The 14,780-nt window shown below is 42.7% G+C and overlaps 1 protein-coding gene across 1 annotated transcript in view; it reads left to right on the top strand.

The window, feature by feature from the left end:
• Positions 1–14,780, top strand: part of LOC144379613 (uncharacterized) — a 222,251-nt gene that overhangs the window by 41,094 nt on the left and 166,377 nt on the right. The gene's annotated exons all lie outside the window — the stretch shown is intronic.

The following is a 14,780-nucleotide window of genomic DNA, read 5'->3' as shown; positions in this document are numbered from 1 at the left end:
CATTTGGGTTCATTAGAGATGAGAAAAACTGCCTTGTGACAGTTTCATTATTATAATTTACTGATACGCACATCAGTGTTTGAACTCTGAAACAGGTAGAATTAGCCTGGGAAAGCCACAGGGTGTTCTAAACACAATGCTGAAGTTGGACATGTGACCAAACACTGTTAACTTGAAATTTAATTCCCTACTTCTTCACACTGACTGTGAAACACAATGAACTCTAGCATTTCAAACAATATGCAGATGCCCGGGACTCATTCCGGATCTAGTAAGGCAGAATCTGAGATAGGGCCCAGGCAAGTTGTATTTTTAAAAAGCTAAAAGTTCATTGCTCATAGCCAGATTGAGAACCAAAATCTTAGCTAGAGACTAATGAGTCTTGGGCCAAATCTGGCTTGTGTTGTGTTTTATCTTGTACAGCCTAATCCTGGATAACATTAGCCCACCAGTGCTTAATACTTCTTATTGGTCAACATTTAAATTAAGGAGATTGTGTGTATGCACAAAAAAAAATCTGCCCTTGAAAAATTAGAAGATTGGGCAATTTTGGGGCTGCATGGTGAATTGGTTGAAGTGGAATAGTGGCTGCACATTTAAAACAAGATATGTGTGCACTTTTCAGTTTGTCACAGTATCCACTAACTCCTAGTGTCTTCTTGACCATGAGGCTTCCTGCCAGTGTGATGGCCCTGTTATAACTTAAAAAAAAAATTATTTCTTTTAGAGAGAGGGAGAGAGAGAGAGAGAACATGAGCAGGGGCTGGAGGGGGGCAGAGGGAGAGGGAGACAGAGAATCACAAGCAGATTCCCCACTGAGTGCAGAGCCCAACACGGGGCTCGATCTCAGAACCCTGAGGATCAGGACCTGAGCAGAAGTCAAGAGTAGGACACTTAACTGACTGAGCCACCCTGACACCCCTGCCCTGTTATAACTTATATAATAAAAGTACAGAGATGATAAAAATACGTTTCTCCACCCCCAAATTAATTTTATTTCAAATTAAAGTCAGGGATTTATTTTTATTATAAAATTGCTTTTTATTATTAAATTATATTTGTGTAAAAATAGCACCAGAAAAAGCAATATATTGCAAAATTATGAAGACATTGTTTAGAGAAATTAAAGCTCATGTCAACACAAAGACTTGTATAAGAATGTTTGTAGCAGCTTTACTCACAATAGCCAGGAACAGGAAACAACAAGACTCATTGACAAGTTCTACATATCCAGTAAGAATCAACTTCTGTTACTTCTACTAATAGAGAGTAGTATTGGGGTGCCTGGGTGGCTCAGTTGGTTAAGTGTTGGACTCTTGATTTCTGCTCAGGTCATGATCTCAGGGTTGTAGATCGAGCCCTGTGTTGGCCTCCATGCTCATCGGGGCTGCTTGAGATTCTCTCCCTCTCCCTCTGCCCCTCCCCCACTCATGCTCTCTCACTCTCTCTCTCTCTCTCTCTCTCATTCTCTAAACTAAATAAATCTTTAAAGACATTTATTTATTTATTTATTTATTTATTTATTTGACACAGAGAGACACAGTGAGAGAGGGAACACAGGAGGAGTGGGAGAGGGAGAAGCAGGCTTCCTGCCGAGCAGGGAGCCTGATGTGGGACTCGATCCCAGGACCCTGGGATCATGACCTGAGCCAAAGGCAGATGCTTAATGACTGAGCCACCCAGTCGCCCCTAAAATAAATAAATCTTTAAAAAAATAATAGAGAGTAGTATTTATCAGCAGCTTTCACAAATTCCCATGCACCAAACTCATCTTTTTGTGTATTTTGTTTCAACTTATATAAGTTTGTGATAAATAATATCTCCCTGAATTTCTTGCACATAATTGATTTCCGCTGTTCTGGTATCATCTTCTGTTGGTGTTCTTTCACGTTTTTCTCTGATCTTAATAGGCAAGAGCAGTGGTGGGCTGGTGAGCAGGTGCCATATTAATGGGGATGTGGGGCCAATTAATTTTTTAATCCGTGATCATTCATTCGGGGTGCTAGAATGGTGCTCCTTTATTCTAAGGAAACGCTCGTGGGGGAAACAAAGACCAAAGGTTTCACATTCTTGGCTATTGGGTTCAAAAACTTTGGTGCAGGTGTAGGATAGATCAGATTTGGAAGAATATGTGATTAGGGGAAGCCTTTCCTCTCACTTCTCTCTCAAGCACTGCCATGCAGACTAGGATGCTTTCCCAGTTGGGGAGGGATGAGAAGCGCAGGGACGAGCTGGAGTATGTGAGTATCTCCATGAAAGGGACCTCACGTCCTGCCTCGTATGGGGCACACCACGGGGCTGCATGGGGTGGCAACGGCAGAGTGGGGCTGCAGGATTGCTCCCGAGTCTCCCCAGGCACACTTGAGACAGCCGCTACATCTTCCTTGTGTTCACACAAAGGGTTTGGAAATTTGCTGAGGGAGTTAGTGGATTCCAAAGAGGTGTGGTCTTAGCCAGGAGGCTTTGCAAGCTTGGGTTCAGATGAAACCAATGCAAGGACAGGGGCTCCCCACCCCCACCTCCCTCCATGTCCATTTGATGCCCACTGAACATGGATGTCACCCCCTGGAGGACAGGAAGGAGAAATCCTGAGAAAATCTTGTACTCATAGTGTTTAAACCTGGTATGAATGAGAAATTCACTAAAGTATAAATTGGTTTATAAAGCCGTGTGAACTCATGGAGCAGGATAAACATGACCAAGATTCTTTCCTTCAATCATAGTGTCCAGCTCTGTGCTGCTGGCTCTCCCTTTCCCATCCCACAGTGACATCTTGGGCATGTTTCATCTTTTCTAGTCTTTTTTGGTTATTAATATTCGATCCAGTTTGGCTTCATGTGTGGGTTAAACCTTTACCATCTCCCTTTTACCCAAGCACAATTTGATTGGAGGGGGACCGGATGGGTCTGGGACACCTGTCTCTTTCTCTTCTTCTTCCAGGATGCTGCTGTGGGAGAGGGGGCAGGTTTATTTTATCTCTTTAATTTACTGGCTGCTGAGGTAAATGCATCCTCTTGTGGTTGTTACTGCTGTCCTGACACCATCTGGCCATGTGTGCCTCTGGGGGGCCAGGCATTATGTACTGGCTGTCGCGTGAGGAGCATGTGGGAGTTCTAGAGGGCTCTGTGGCAGCACCAGTCACTCCTCCCTCCTAGTTTGGTAAGTCTAGGCGTAGATGGCAGGCTGCCACTGGTTACAGTAGGGCTGGTATTGCCACCTCTTGCTAAGCTTTGCAGGTCAGTATCTAGCCCCGTTCTTGGCTGCCTGCTTTAAATCTGTCCTTCTCAACCTCGTGTATATACCAGAATTGCCTGAATTAACACTGCGGGGCTTTAAAAAACATCCATACCCATGTCCCATCCTCAAAGATTCCAAGTAATTGTTCTGGAGAAAAGCTAAGCATTGGCATCTCCAAAGCTCCCCGTTGCGATGCCAGTGGGAGCAGGGGAGGGTTGAGAACCACTGTGCGCGAGGGGTACTTACCTGCATGGTTTATGGTGTGGGCTCTAAGGCCAATTCTGGGACAACAGGAACCCTGCCACTCAACATGGCTGTGGAAGTGACTGCATGACTTCCTAGACAAGACTGAGGACATGTCCTTCCATCAGGTAGAGGGAGATCAAATCCAGAGGTTGAGTTACAGAGAACACTTACAATATTTTGCAAAACGGTTTTTGCCTTGTGAAAGTCACTTCTACTGTATAGTGTTAGAAAAGCAAATATTTCTCATATCTCTATGAAAAGGAGGAAGAAGAACATAGATGTAGAGAGTCATAGGTTTCCGCTTTGTAAACTGAAGACCATTCCTATGTGCTTATTTGGCAAAGGATGAAATATATGAGAACAGCCATTATGATGCCATTAGGAAGCAAACCACCATAAGTACAAAGACCAGGGATGTGGGAAAGATGTGATCAGATCCAATGAGCTGCAAAGAGAACAGAAGAGTTAACAAGATTTGTTTTGGTTATTAATAAAACAAGTATTTATATATTTAAGTGAAAAATCTGCCCAGGACATGACATTCTTCACAGACAGCGAGTTGTAAAAGAATGTCTACTGAATGTGATGGAAATCATGGGTCCTGAAAAGATATAAGTATGTGAGAATATAAGTGTAATCAGAAACACTGTTGCTCAATGTACTAGAAATATGGTGAGGAAATTAAAAAGAAAAATTGTGTGAAAAAAGTCTTAAACATTGTGACATTTGCTTTTGCAGCTGATGAGGGTACATATTTAGTAATACTTAGATGTAATAATTAGCTCTATTTATTCACTGTGGGTTTGAGAATTTTTATACGACCGAAAATATTTTAGACAGTGTGCCCATGACAGGCAGAACACTAGGAAATAATTAAGAAATTCATTTTTGTAACAGAGGAAACTTTCAAACAATTTAATATAGATGATGTTCCTGGGATAGATGGTGCTAATATTGGACTTGCAGTAAAACTTAAGTTCCATGTGGCAAGTCATGCAAGGACACAACTTTACCTCTACTCATTTGCATTATTCAGCAGGAATTGCTTTCTGCTATTAATTATAAATGGAACCCATCACGGACACAGAGCTCACTACCTGTCAGCTGGATCTCGCCTGGGGCTTGGGCCATGGAGTGTCACAGGCACTGTTGAATGATTTGGACACCTAACACAGCAGCCTGCTGACTGCACATAGGTTGGGAAGCTCAGCCAACGCCGAAGCTAAGGAGAGGTGTCGAACTGTTGAAGTGAGCTCATGCCTCATCACTGAGGGGAAAAAAATCTCTGCTTATGCTAAGCAGCAAAGATTGTTATCACATAATTGGCAAGCACTCTGAATGCCCTGCAAAGGCATCCACCGTAGTTATAAAACATTATGGAGAAAGTTATCTGGCATAGTATTATTTGGTCCTCTTTTCTGTGCTAGAATGTTCTAGAACTGTAACTGATGGTCTGAACCCTGTGGCGGAAATTCTGTTAGACTGAAGGCTGACGGCATGCTAAGTAGCTTATTGATTCCAGCTCTGTGAAGATGACCTCCCCCTGCCCAGTGCTCTTTTATCTCTTCATACCTACAATGTGGAAGGTGATCTGCGGTGAGATACAGGACTGGACATTTAGCACGGGGACACCAGAACACAAAACTCCTGCAACAATCTGAACAATTGTGCAAAGATTGTTAAAAATCTCTGGAAATGCCTATGTTTGTGAATAGCTCTTTTCAGTTATTAAAGTAAGACTAAGTATCATTCCTAGTCAAGACTACCGGTCAAGGATGAATTCTGCATTCGCATCGAACTTGGTACAAGATTTAACAATGACAGGCTAAAGAAAAAGTTGCAGATTTCTTGTTCCAAAACAAAAGTTAATAAGTTGTGAAAGGAAATGTTAAAAGTAAACTATTTCTATTTTATCTGTTTTTTCCCAATTTTGAATTTAAGTTACAATAGTCAATATCATATGTGCGTGCATTATGTGGTATGGTCATAATCATAGTTCAGAAAAATAAAGTTTGATTATGCTCCTGGTACTTGGTTTGTTTTTCTTACCTCTTCCATGTTCACCCATAGACTTTTACGTCCCTGGCTTCTTTAGACCCTGGAGTCTTCAGTGATCTCTTCAATGCGTGTCTTGTGTGGGCAGTTATGAGGTGGCTCTAAAGCTTAGCTGAGTTTTCACCATTAGGTGGAGCCTGGGAATCCTTCTTGGAAAATAGGGCAATTACTTAATTTTTCCACTAGTGGGCGGGCATGTTCTTTCTTTTTTATTTAAAAAAGCCGCTAGAAAACCTTTGAAAACCTTTTCTATTTTGGGCAGTTGGCTGAGTTTCACCCACCCACTTTTAGAGAGACCTCTGAATCTTTATACTCAGAGTCAAAGTTATGGTCATGGCCAGACAGTTTTCATGAGGAAACTCATATTGTCTCTTAATAAAGCATTTTTTTGTTAATATTTATTTTTGAAAGATAAGTTGTAAATAAAAACCATATCCCTTAAATAGACTAACTTTAGTTGACTACAGAGCCTGTTTCTAAAGACTCTGGAACATCAGAATACTAGAATACCAATACTACAGGTGACTCAAGAGCTGGTGTTGGGGATGAGAGAATGCAGGCCTTAAGCAGGGAAGAGAATTGCCTAAGGCCACTCACCTGTGAGCTCATTACCAGAATACCAGGTAATGCGGAATATCAGGTAATGCATCTTGGGTGGTCCCTTTACACTTGCCTTTGGATTTCTATTAGCTTCTCTGCAGGCTCTCTCTTTACTAATGGGTAGTTACCCGCCTAATTAGGCTCTTCTTATCCAATCCAGGAAATGGTGATGAAAGCTCACTTAGGCCCACTGCTCACCTTTTTTTTCCAACTTAAATGATATCCAGCACTTAGTAGAGATACATACAGTGACCATTGTTTCTAAACAAAACTGTAATCTTATTCATTGGACAAATACATAAGTACCTACTATGTCCGGGACACTGGAGATAAATAGTAAACAGACAAATTCCTGTCTTCATGAATCTTACAGTTTAGTTTTGCCTGGGGGGCAAGGGGAAGGAGAAGAGGGGAAGGGGATTGAGAGAGTTTGGGAAGGCCAGAAAATAAACAAGTAAACAGATGATATAATTTCAGATGATAACTACCATAAAAAAGTAAAGAATTGATTTTCAAGGGTGCCAAGACTATTTAATGCGGGAAGAATAGTCTTTTCAAAACCGAACACCTAAAACTGAATATCTACAAGCCGAAGAATGAAGTTAGACTTCTACCTCATGCCATATACAAAAATGAACTCAAAATGGATCAAAGACTGAAATTTAAGACTTGAAGCTATTAAACTCTTAGAAGTAAACAGAAGTATAAATCTTTGTGCCCTTGGATATGCAGTGGCTCCCAGATATGACACTTAAAGCATAAACAATGAAAATTGGAGAAATTAGACTTTGTCAAAATTAAAAAACTTTTGTGCTTCAACGGTACTATCAAGAAAGTGAATAGACAAGTCACATAATGGGAGAAAATATTTGCAAATCCTATATCTGATAAGAGCTAAGTATCCAGAAAGAAATGTTACAACTCAACAATAAAAACACAGCCCAATTTAAAAAGTGGGCAAAGGATTTGAATAGATGTTTTTTCTAAAGAAGATATACAAATGGCCAATAAGCTCATGAAAAAAGCACTCAGCACCATTAGTCATTAGGGAAATGCAAATCAAAGTACAATGAGATACCATGTCATACTCACTAGGATGGCAAAACTGAAGACAATTACAAATGTTGACAAGGTTTGGATAAATTGGAACCCTTATACATTGTTGGTATGAATGTAAAATGTTGTAGCCACTGTAAAAAACAGTTCAGCAATTCGTCAAAAAGTTAAACAGAGGTACTATATGATTCAGCAATTCTACTGCTAGGTAGGACAAGACAATTGAAAGCATATGTCCATGCAATAACTTAAACATGAATGTTCATAGCAGCATTATTCATGATAGCCAAAAAGGGGAAACACCCAAATGTCTGATGAATGGATTTAAAATGTGGTTTATCCTGCCCTGACCTCTGAGCCTCCTCAGACTCACTGCCTGGGTCCTGGGCCCCAGGCCCCAGTGCTCCCAGACCATGGCTTGGGCAGCCACATCCAATAAAGTCCATCCCAGATGCCAAAAAAAAAAAAAAAAAAAGTGGTTTATCCTTTTAATGGAATATTATTTAGCCATGAAAAGGAATGAAGCACTGATATATACTACAACTGGGATAAACCTTGAAAATATTTATGCTAAGTGAAAGAAACTAGACACAAAAGGCCACATATTGCATGATTCCACTTATACAAAATCTCCAGGATAGGCCAAATCATAGAAACAGAAAATAGATTTGTGGTTGACAGGGATTAGGGAGGGAGAAATTGGGAATAACTGAAAGAAAGAGGATTTCCTTTTGGGGTGGTGAAAGTGTTCCAGAATTAGACAGTGGTGATTGTTGTATAACTCTTGTAAATATACTAAAACCCACTGAATTTTATACTTAAAAGGATGAATTTTATGGCATGGAATTACCTCACAATAAAAAGAAAGTAGGATGATCAGACGGAGAAAGTGGGCAAAGGGAGGTGGTGGGTTATTTAAACACTTTGTTGAGAGAAGCTTTCAACAGGAAATCAACATTTGAGCAGAATATTTGCATGAATGAATGGATGGATGAAGCACACAAACCCCACTGAGCTCCCTGTTCACTCGTCTTTCGTTTGTATATATCCCTGCTCTTATACAGATGATATTAGAGTGTCTCTACTCCAGTGCCTCAAATTTGTATGAAAGACACACTCAGAAAATGAAAGGCATTATTTCATTATTTAATGAAAATGCTTGCCTGCAATGCTTCCCTGCAGAATTGCCAGGGAAATCTCGAAGCCCTAACTTGCCTAAACATCTTTCAGAAGGTGCGTAATGGGATGTTAAATGAGGGCCTTAAAGTGTTGGCTAAGCCCTCCAAGTGGAATACAGTTGGTGATAAGTGAGCATATAATCTAGAGACAGAATCCTTAATCATCTGTCCCTAGCTTACATAAAAGAGAATCCTTCAAAGGGAATTTGTGTAAGAGGAGATCATGCTTCTTTCCTCTCTGTCTCTCTAGAATGCTGTCCTCCCCTTCCCCAACAAAGATAAGGGGGGTTGGGAGGTCCCAGGGCATTACTGGTAGAATCAAGACACTTGGCAGAAAGGGAGACCAACATCTCACTCATCTACCTGCCCTTGTTGCTCATCAGAGCAGACAGCAAGAGCATTCTTCAAAGAGCCTTCCCTGGACTTCCTGGAGCTGGACTTTTCAACCTCAGTGCTCTTGACCTGTTGGGGGGATAAATCTTTGCCGTGAAAGGCTATTCTGTACATTGTAGGATGTTCAGCATCATTCCTGGCCTCCACCCACTAGATGCTAGTAGTATCTCCCCACCTCCCACAATTGTGGTAACCAAAAATATCTCCAGATAGGGCTAAACGCTCCCCGGGGGGCAAATTACCCCTGGTAGAGAACCACCGCCCCAGTTTTAGAAGGCAATAGCAATCTAGAGATTGATGCTTGACTCCTGCCTGGTGAAACCAGAAGGGAAAAGGCTGCCTACTGTTGCTGCTAATGGCAGAGCAGAGAGAACTGGTGGGCAGTGTAGGTGCTGCTTGACTGCCAGGGTTTGGTGGAGCAAAGAAGGGTAATACTTTCCCCTAGAAGTGAATCAGGCTCAAGCTATATTGAAAGGACCCTCTTGGAAGTGGGGGAGATGCTGTCTGTTGGACAGGAGAGAGATGACAAGAGGCCAAAGAGTTCATTGCTTGCTTTAGATCAGGGTTTTCAACCTTGACACTACTGACATTTTGGACCTGATACTTCTTTGTTGTAAGAGCCTGTCCTGTGCATTGTAGGATACTTGGCATCTCTGGCCTCTACTTCCTAGATGCTATTGGCATTCCCCCCAGGTGTGATGTCTAAAATATCTCCAGACATTATCAAATGTCCCATGGGGAGGGGCCTGTCAAAAACTGACGCTGGTTGAGAAGTAACCCCACAAAGAAATCCCACAAAGAGTCCCACGCATCAGCCTATTAGTGTTCTATTGCTGCTATAATAGATTACCAAAAACTTAATAGTTTAAAACAACACCTTTCTGATCTCACAGTTCTGGGGGTCAGAAGTGCAACCTGGGTCTTACTGGGCTAATATCAGGGTGTCGGCAGGCCTGCATTCCTTCTGGGAGCTCTGGTGGAGAATTCCTTTCCTTGCCAGCTTTTCAATGCCGCCCTCGTTCCTGGCTCCCCGCTCCCAGCCAGCAATGCAGCACATCTTCTCTGACTCTGACCCTCCTGCCTCCCTCTGATAAAGACCCTTTGATTACATTGGGCTCTCCTGGATAGTCCAGCTTCATCTTCCCATCTGGAGGTTCTAAACTTCATCACATCTGCCAAGTCCCTCTTTACCATGGAAGGTAACATATTCACAGGTTTCTCAGATTAGGATGTGGACATCTCTGGGGAGGGCATTCTACGTGCCGCAGTCAGTACCACGCCAGCCAGAGGACACTGAGTGGCCAGGTGTACCAGCACTAGTTAAGTAAGACTCTGCGCTTTCTACTTCCTTCTCCTCCTGCCTCCTCCCAGGAGCTGGAAGCCGCTGAGCACCTCATCCTATCCCTCCCTATCACTGGAACCGAATGCGGAGGTGTGCTCAGGTCTAGCTGGAGAGAGACCTCGAAATCATTTGGGAGATAATGGTTTTGATTACAGTGGGAGGGAACTTTTATTTTAATGGAAAATTATGCTATTTTAATTCCCCACTTGTCTGGAAAGCCACAAGCTCTACCTGGAAGGTTACTCATGGCTAGAAAAGAGGCTGTTAATCAGTAAAAGTGAAGGCAGTGATGTGGAGAGAAAAAGTCACTGCTCACAGTCCCTCATAGAATCCAGCTCATTGAATAAACCTGGTGCGAGGGGGTTTTGGGGGAGAGAGGATTTCAAAATTCTATTGCGTCACCCCATGATTGGGAAGAACCTCTCCTCAGAGAGGGGGAGGGGGCAGAGTTTGAATGTGTCTGCACCCAGAGGCCGAGAGATGGAGGGGCCTCGGGAAAGCCATGATTCTCCTGGGAACGTTGGATGATCTTGCTCTTGCCTAGAAATTTGAGGAGAGAGGTAGAGGAAGGAGAGAAAAGAATGGGAAAAAGGTAGACAGACCTGGGCTGATAACTACCAACGTTCATGTGGGTAAGAGCAAGCAGACAGTGTTTCAAATCTGTGCTGGCAGGAGAAGCTGGGGCATATGGCCCCCGCATGGAGAGGGATGCAGCTTGCAGCTCCATGCTCTGAGTCAGACTTTAAAGTGCTTCCCAGCGTGTCAGTGTAAGGCCTGCCTGAACCCTAAAACTATAACTGGAAAACTTTCATGGGTTTCTTGAGGACACCAATTAGATATCCACATCCAGGTTTCTCCCCTCATGGCTGGATGAGCCTGCTTCCTTCTCTCCTGGGACATGGAAACAAACTGGAGCAGGCCACACACAAAGATTCAAAACTTTGAGTGGCAATCAGTCTAAAACCAAAATTACCTCTAGTTTTGTATTATATATGGTTTATTTATATATAATTATAATGACCATTTGAAGAATACAAAAATAACAAATATACTCTGTCAAGGGGGTGAAGAAAAATTTTTTGGGGGGGAGATTATGGAGCACCAAAAATGGATGTGTGTGTGTGTGTGTGTGTGTGTGTGTGTTTTAAGATTTGTTTATTTATTTTAGAAAGAGAGAGAGTGCATGAGGCTCCACACGTGAGTTGGGAGAGGGACAGAGGGAGAGAGAACGAATCTCAAGCAGGCTCCACGTTCAGCATGGAGCCTGATGCAGGGCTCGATCTCAAGACCCTGAGATCATGACCTGAGCCGAAACCAAGAGTGGGACGCTTAACCGACCGAGCCACCCAGGTGCCCCTGGATGTGTGTTTTGTGCAGGAAGAGTCACTGATGTGTCTGAGTGGAGTGGACTAGTCAAGATAAAGTGGAGCAGGTAATGCAATAACGCAAATGGGTACTTTTTGTCTTCCATGGCAGTATAGGACCTTGGGGAGCTATAACGCAGAAGAGGGCCCACCCCTGAAAAGAGCTGCAGGCCCAGAGAGGGGAACCACACTCAAGACTGACATGGGGAGAGATGGGGAGGGGGCAGGGCCTTAGGCAGAATTCACCTTTCTCTAGATTCTAAATAGGAATGAACTTTTAAAACTCTACTCCAGGTGCACTGCACATCTTGGAAGTAGGATGCTGTTTATGTGCTTCCCTCATGCTGTCTTCATGCCCAGAGTCTTACCCAGGATTGTCTGGCAACAAAAAAGACCCCGGATTTTTCTTCTTTTTCCTTAGGTAGGTGGGCAGAAGTATCCAACTGAAGCTGGATTCTGTCTCTCTCCATGTATTTGTAGCAATCTACCTGGGGACAGGTGCTTTTTACTTTTAAGTTGAATGTAGTAAAGTCTCATTTTCTAAATTAAAAAACTGTCCCTGGCCACATGTGAAGCTCTCCATAAGTAATTTGTTGAAGGAAGGAGAGAAGGAAGGAAGGTGGAAAGGTAGGAGGAAGGAAAATTGGAAGGACGGGAGGGAGGAAGAAGGGAAAAAGGGAAGGAGAGAAAGAAGGAAGGAGGGAAGGAAAGAAATAGGAAAGGAAAGAGGGAGAAAAGGAGGGAGGGATGGGAAAATGGAGGGAAGGGTAGACCGAAAGACAGAGGACAGAGGAAATAAAGACTTGCCTTTCTGTGTGTGTGCTTCCGTGCTCTGTCATATGGATTTACTTCCAAAAGTGGCACAGGAGATCATGGAGAAGGTTAGCTCTGTACAGGGAACTCTAAACTTCTGAGTTGTGACAGAAAAAGCAAGGAGGCTACTTTGGTGCCAGATCTTTAAGGTGTGCGGTGGGAGGAATAGAGCTGTCCTTATTCTGAGAGTGAGGCTGAGAAATGCTGCCGTGACCCGTAAGCTTGTGGACCCTGGTAATGCAGATCCTCCCCAAGAGCTGCCAAAACACCTGTCTCTGGGGGCATAAATACAGTAAAACCCAAGGAGCCTGTGCTTTTTTCATTTACAGCCCTGCCTTAAGGTCACTTTCTTTATCCTCCCCCTGGAGGTTTGTTCTCCCCTGTCTGTATGCTAGGCATTATTAGTCTTGTGCTCTGTACTTGGTTTTTTTGAAGGGGACGTTGTCTATATCCTGTGATTCCCCAGAAGAGATTGCTTTGCTCTCATTTCACAAATACCTTTGGTTCTGTACTATGATTTTCAAATGTGTCTGTTTTAAGGTGGCTGCAACTTGGACGTGTGTAAATAAGAGATGTTGCAAATATTAAATGTAAAGAATCTAGGTGTAAAGTGGGCATTGATCAATATTTGTGGATCTTGAAAATGCTTAAATACTTCTTCTTTACTATTTGCCTTTCTTTGTCCTTAATGCTGTCTTCATTTGTTCTCTAATCAAGACCCCAAGTCTTTGATCCCCATGATCAAGAGGAACGTTTTCTGTCTTGACAAGTGTAAGCCACTACATTTCTGAGGAAGGGTGGCATAGTCTGGGTGATCCCTAAAGAATGCAGAACCACCTCCTCTCTGTGACTGGTAGTCAGGTAGGGAGTCTAAGTTGGAGCACTGGGACACCGATATGAAGAGAAAGGAGGGAATAAAGTTAGATATGTACCTTTCTTCCCCCTTTCCTTCTTCACATTTTTTGTGGCTTTTTTTTTTGTTGTTGTTATTTCACTTTATTTAGCAAACAGTCACACTCTAGGCCCCATCCTTCTTCACATTTTTTGAGAAAGAGAAAGTGTTTTTTGTTCAGCAGAAAATGAGAGCTCAAGGAGATCCTGGAACCAAGACAAGAACACTCCACAAATTTGGCATGACATTCCCTGTATTTCCCGCCCCCTCACAGTCAGCTGGGGCTGTATGGTTAGCTCTGGCTGGTGAGCTGTGAGTGGAAGGGGACGTGTGACATCCTCCCTATGGCACCAAGGAGCAAGTGGGACAACTCCATAAGTTACATCTGCTGAGGTGACCCCTGGAGTCTTGTTTGCGATGGTGGCTCACTAGCTGTCTGCAGCCTGGATCCCTGAGACGCTGCATGGAGAACAGCTACCCATGGAGTGCTTGGGCCTGCAGAGGGCTTTGAATGTGCGAGGAATAAATATGTGTTTTCTTTCTTTTTTTTTTTTTTTAAAGATTTTATTTATTTGACAGAGAGAAACACAGTGAGAGAGGGAACACAAGCAAGGGGAGTGGGAGAGGGAGAAGCAGGCTTCCCGCGGAGCAGGGAGCCGATGCGGGGCTCGATCCCAGGACCCTGGGATCATGACCTGAGCCGAAGGCAGACGCTTAATGACTGAGCCACCCAGGCGCCCCAATATGTGTTTTCTTAAGCCATTGAAACTTCTTTTAATTTTTCAGGAAAATGAATTTAAGTGGATAGCTTAAATAGTATAACTTTTAGTTTAAAAACATTTACACAGCACTTTATGGAGCATATTTTCATAGATATTATTTCCTTTAAAGCTCACCATGCTGCTAAGGTAATTTTTCTTTCTTTTGACTTTTATTTTGACTTAATTTCAGGCTTGTAGAAAAGTTGCAAGAAGAGCACAAAGGATTCCTGCATACCCTTCACCCAGATTGCCCAAGTATTGCCATTTTACTGCATTGCTTCTTTTCTCTCTAAGTATATATACACACATATTACTTTTTTTCTCAACTGTTTGAGAGGAAGCTGCAGATATGATGCCCCTTCATCCCTAAATACTTCAGTGTGTTCCCTAAAAACAAAGACGTTAGGGTCATGTGTTCTGCAGCATAGCATAGCTTGTTTAAGACCAATGCAGACAACCTTTGTGGCATTGCTAAGTGGGGGAGGTTTAATAGAGACCAGAGAAGCAGCAGAACAGAGGTCACACAGTCCTTTCGAGGAACCCAGCTCAGAATTTGAGAGATTAGAATCGTAAGGGCAACAGGTTTTTGATCCTTTAATTGATATTTTATGATATGATATGAAATGATATTTAGGGAGCCAGATAAAGGTTGATGGGAAGGGAATTACCACATTCAGCCATGTGGAGAGAAGTGATTTCAGGAAAATCTGTTTCCTAAGCAAGATAAAACTGGACTCTTGTTTCTACTTTGTGCCCATGGTAGGTATTACTATCACACGATATCGCCATGTTTCCAGTAAAATCACTTCTGTTTTGCTCCAGGCCTGAAAACGTATCCAATCC

Source organism: Halichoerus grypus, chromosome 12, assembly GCF_964656455.1.
Source record: "Halichoerus grypus chromosome 12, mHalGry1.hap1.1, whole genome shotgun sequence".
Taxonomy (NCBI): domain Eukaryota; kingdom Metazoa; phylum Chordata; class Mammalia; order Carnivora; family Phocidae; genus Halichoerus; species Halichoerus grypus.
This window is presented reverse-complemented; position numbering and strand designations above follow the sequence as displayed.